Here is a 6,000-nt window from a genome sequence, read left to right as displayed (position 1 = left end):
CTATCTATCTATCTATCTATCTATCTATCTATCTATCTATCTATCTATCTGTCACGGTCTGTGAGTATGTGGACACACTAGGCCACACCGCCAAAGCGGGGAGGCAGCTGGCCAAACTACAGAGCACCCCAGCAATACAAAGTCACGTACTAGGGTACCTAAATAGTCCAGACAGTGGCCGAGGCTTTAGCATGGATGGAGGTGGGTGCAGCAGGTTACGCCAGACGTGGCAGATGACAGCAGGTGCAGCACGTTGCACTAGACGTGGCGGATCACACTGAATGAGGAAGATGGCATTGGACGTGACAAATGACAGCAGTTCCAGCACGTTGCGCCAGACGTGGCAGATTACACTGGGCGTGGAAGATGGCACTGGATGTGGCAGATGACACAGGACGTGGCAGATGACACAGGATGGGGCAAACGAAAGCAGGTGTAGTAGACACGACTCCAACACTAGTAGGCACAGGACTAGAACACAGCACGGGATACAGGAACAGGTAACAGGGCACGGGTAATAACTGGAACGGGAAAACACTAGGGGACCATTTGCAAGACAGACTTGGGATACACTAACCACGCTCAGGCAAGGATCAGAAGGGCAGGTCCAGGAAATGTGTAGTTGATGATGATGATTGTTCACATAGCTGCGGGCATCGGGAAGTGAGTAAACCTGACGGCCCGCGGTCATGGACTTTACTCTATCTATCTATCTATCTATCTATCTATTTATCTATCTATCTATCTATCTATCTATCTATCTATCTATCTATCTATCTATCTATCTATCTATCTATCTATCTATCTATCTATTTATCTATCTATCTATCTATCTATCTATCTATCTATCTATCTATCTATCTATCTATCTATCTATCTATCTATCTATCTATCTATCTATCTATCTATCTTTCTATCCATGTATATCTATCTATCTATTTATCAATCTATCTAGTCAAAATTAAAGATAATATAATATCATCTATCTAAATGCAGATTTTTTTTGTGTCGTATAAATAACGATTATTATTATTTATATCTATTATATATATATATATATATATATATATATATATATATATACAAAAAATAGAGCCCAGAAGCAGCACTCAAATAGCAAAAAATGTGAATTTATTCACCCAACAAAGCAACGTTTCACTTCCTCCATGGAAGCATTTTCAAGCAATTAATAAAAACCACACACTGACATATATAGGAAGAGCAAAGCTCAATTAACAAGTGTTCTAAATCGTAGTAATTATACAATATATGTAAAAATATAGTAATGTGTAACAATGTAACGAAATACCAGGTGCATATGTGCATGAGTCAATCACTGACATTAGGTCTAGACGCTTTAAAATTTCTGGCAAGTGAAGTATGTGTATATAGAACAGTGAAACACATTAATTGCATATTAATAAATAATCACAATGCAATACACAAAAGCTGACACTCACCAATCTGGATAAACAAGGAAGTTCTGGCCACGAGATGTATAAACTACGATTTCGGCGCCATCGTCGCCGATCTGCGCATGCTCCAACAATAACTGTCTATTGGATAATACTAGCATGTGTGTATCAGGTAGCTATGACAACGCACATAGACGCAACAGCTGACCCGAATACGTAACTACTTGGAGATCAAGATCCCACGCAGACGCACTAGGGTACAAAGCTTCAAATTACGCCATACTTAATAAGGGCAAATATGCCAATATATTAAATCAATAGTCAGGCTATAATTACGACTTAAATTACAGTTGTGAATATCATGCTCCTAGATTTATAGGCGAAGTATGTAAGAGCTATAACCAGATATAAGTAGTACCGTGTTTCCCCGAAAGTAAGACAGTGTCTTACTTTCTTTTTATCCCCAAAAGCCCCACTATGTCTTACTTTCGGGGTATGTCTTATATTGGGAAAAAATTGTCGAATTATTTTTTTTTTTTTTCACAAACTTTATTTAACTGTTTTACATTTTTTTTTTTTTTAGTCCCACCAGGGGACTTCACTATGCGATGTGCCGATCGCATATATAATGCTTTGGTATACTTAGTATACCGAAGCATTATTGCCTGTCAGTGTAAAACTGACAGGCAACCTATTAGGTCATGCCTCCGGCATCGCCTAACAGGCAGATGCTGAAGGCAGACCTGGGGGTCTTTGTTAGAACCCTCGCTGCCATGGAAACCCGACGGCGACCCGCGATTTGTTTGCGGGGGGCGCCGATCGGGTGACAGAGGGAGCTCCCCCTCTGTCAAACACATTAAATGCCGCTGTCACTATTGACAGCGGCATTTAATGGGTTAAACTGCCGGAATCGGCGCGCGCTTCGATTCCGGCAGTTGCAGCAGGAGCCAGGCTGTGTATAACAGCCGTGCTCCTGCCGCTGATGGAGACGTATGGAGAGGGGGGCGGCGCGGAAGTGGGCAGGAGGCGGCAATACCCCCGTGTTTCCCCGAAAGTAAGACATATGTCTTACTTTCGGGGTACGGCTTATATTAGCCGACCCCCCTGAAACCCCCGATACGTCTTACAATCGGGGGTGTCTTACTATCGGGGAAACACGGTAGTTTTATCAACATTTAACTCCTTACGTCCCTTGAGACAAGAGAACATCCGCATACGCAATACAGAAGTCACAGGTCTCACGAAGCGTTCTCCCGCCGATGCGTCGATTCATCATCAGCACAAAGGTACAGGATATCATTTACTGCCGGGATCTTTGGGAAAAATGAAGCTCGATACCATGAAGGAAGTGAAACGTTGCTTTGTTGGGTGAATAAATTCACATTTTTTGCTATTTGAGTGCTGCTTCTGGGCTCTATTTTTTGTATATTCATGAGGAGCGCGTCACTCCTCTATTTGAAGCTAGCACCAGCCGTCTTTGGTTTTTTACACTGTGCTGCTCCTACTATTTGCTTGACCATATATATATATATACACTACCGTTCAAAAGTTTAGGGTCACTTAGAAATTTCCTTATTTTTGCAAGAAAAGCACATTTTTTTTTCAATGAAGATAACATTAAATTAATCAGAAATACACGCTATACATTGTTAATGTGCTAAATGACTATTCTAGCTGCAAACGTCTGGTTTTTAATGCAATATCTACATAGGTGTATAGAGGCCCATTTCCAGCAACCATAACTCCAGAGCTTTCATGTGAAACTCGACAGTCTATTCTTGTTCTTAGAAATGAAGGCTATTCCATGCGAGAAATTGCCAAGAAACTGAAGATTTCCTACGACGGTGTGTACTACTCTCTTCAGAGGACAGCACAAAGAGGCTCTAACCAGAGTAGAAAGAGAAGTGGGAGGCCCCGCTGCACAACTGAGCAACAAGACAAGTACATCAGAGTCTCTAGTTTGAGAAATAGACGCCTCACAGGTCCTCAACTGGCAGCTTCATTAAATAGTACCCGCAAAACACCAGTGTCAATGTCTACAGTGAAGAGGCGACTCCGGGATGCTGGCCTTCAGGGCAGAGTGGCAAGGAAAAAGCCATATCTGAGACTGGCTAATAAAAGGAAAAGATTAATATGGGCAAAAGCACACAGACATTGGACAGAGGAAGATTGGAAAAAAGTGTTATGGACAAACGAATCGAAGTTTGAGGTGTTTGGATCACACAGAAGAACATTTGTGAGATGCAGAAAAACTGAAAAGATGCTGGAAGAGTGCCTGACGCTATCTGTCAAGCATGGTGGAGGTAATGTGATGGTCTGGGGTTGCTTTGGTGCTGGTAAAGTGGGAGATTTGTACAAGGTAAAAGGGATTTTGAATAAGGAAGGCTATCACTCCATTTTGCAACGCTATGCCATACCCTGTGGACAGCGCTTGATTGGAGCCAATTTCATTCTACAACAGGACAATGACCCAAAGCACACCTCCAAATTATGCAAGAACTATTTAGGGAAGAATCAGGCAGCTGGTATTCTATCTGTAATGGAGTGGCCAGCACAGTCACCAGATCTCAACCCCATAGAGCTGTTGTGGGAGCAGCTTGACCGTATGGTACCCAAGAAGTGCCCATCAAGCCAATCCAACCTGTGGGAGGGCCTTCTGGTAGCATGGGGTGAAATTTCTCCCGATTACCTTAGCAAATTAACAGCTAGCATGCCAAGGGTCTTCAATGCTGTAATTGCTGCAAATGGAGCATTCTTTGACAAAAGCAAAGTTTGAAGGAGAATATTATTATTTGAAATAAAAATCATTATTTCTAACCTTGTCAATGTCTTGACTATATTTTCTAGTCATTTTGCAACTCATTTGATAAATATAAGTGTGAGTTTTCATGGAAAACACAAAATTGTCTGGGTGACCCCAAACTTTTGAACGGTAGTGTACATATACTTCTGCACTAGTGCTATATACAATATAGTAATTGAGGCAAGAGGGAGTCAATGTTGGAGGGTATGAAAATGATCAGGAAGGGGGTCACAAATTTTTTTCACTGGGTCTACCAATGTGTTAACATTCTTGAAGTGTATATATATATATATATATATATATATATATATATATATATATATCTCCCGATGTTGATTGACTACATAGTAATGTATTTCTACCCACATAAACAGCAGATATCAATATATCATGCCTCAATATATATATTATTGATGGTTCTTCATAGTATTATAAATAGGCCTACTACATTTCCTTCAAGCAGAAAGTACTTGATGCATTGACAATGAAGAATTATTACACTGGGAGGGCAATAAGAGCATAACTCTAATACATGAGTTGAATGCTATTACAACATCAGTTTTGAAGTTGATCTATACTACTGTTTTGTATTATGGTACTTGAACATGCATTTTAATTAGCGCATCTCTTAAGCCTTATTCACATGAGCGTTGAATACATCCATGTGATGGCAGTTAAAACAACATCAGTCACATGGACGCATGTTTTACAATGGGGCCGTTCACACGACCGTTGTTTCAACGGATCATGTGAAGGGTCCGTTGAAAAATAGAAACTGTTCTATTATCGTCCGTTTTTACGGATCCCTTCATAGGCTCAAGTCTATGGGGATCCGTGAAAACGGAACCCGCACGGGGGCACCTCGGACGTGAAAAATGTCACATTTTTCACGTCCGAGTTTCCCCACGCTCGTGTGAATCCACCCTTAAGCTGTGCTTTGTAGGTAATTTCAGATGCCCATGGTCGGTCTGTGTCGTTTTTTCTTTTGGACAGCAATGCCAGAGGATTAAATGGATCAGGTATTACTGGAGCATTTTTGTGCCAGGGAGGTGCTTCAATTGAACTATTGTGCTCCCTCTGCTTGTATAGGAGGGCAGGCAATCAAGGACAGTCTGTGCTTCCTACAGTATGTAACGGCAGGGAGCAGAAATAATCAAGATTTCCACCATTCTAAAGTCTTGTTACACCACAATTAATACTACAGCACAAAAAAATCCTTTACTGACTAGATATCTTCATTGCAACTAACAAGCTACATATATTATATGGCCCCAACATTATGAGAATCTGCACAATAATTTTAACCGTGATGTAGTAATATAATGTTCTCTGTTTCACGTTCTTTTATTATTCTAATTTCGTTATGACTGTTACACCAAGCATAAAGCCTTAATTTTCCAGGTGCTAGACTTAAATGGGATTTACTGATGTGTCACAAACATCCTGGATGACGTGGGAACACATTTTCACAGTTAAGTCAGATCCACCAGACACTGGCATAGATTATATGTCATTGATATTCTTCTTCCTAGTCTTCAAAGCATTAATTTCAAAGAGTGTTAATGTGGGTTTTAATAAGAAAATTTAGCGCCACAGAATAACATATTTTCTAAAAATGAAAAAATAAATAAACTGTGAAATATTATTATTAAATAATTGCTTTCTATGGGTGTATAATTAGAGTTACTAAGGACTGACCATCTATAGAGGGTGAGTTCTAAAAAATGCAAAGCTAACATGCAGAAAAAGGAAAGCTACAATCTGATTTAATCTATTTGTTGG

The sequence above is a fragment of the Rhinoderma darwinii genome, chromosome 5 (genome assembly GCF_050947455.1).
Source record: "Rhinoderma darwinii isolate aRhiDar2 chromosome 5, aRhiDar2.hap1, whole genome shotgun sequence".
NCBI lineage: Eukaryota > Metazoa > Chordata > Amphibia > Anura > Rhinodermatidae > Rhinoderma > Rhinoderma darwinii.
This window is presented reverse-complemented; position numbering follows the sequence as displayed.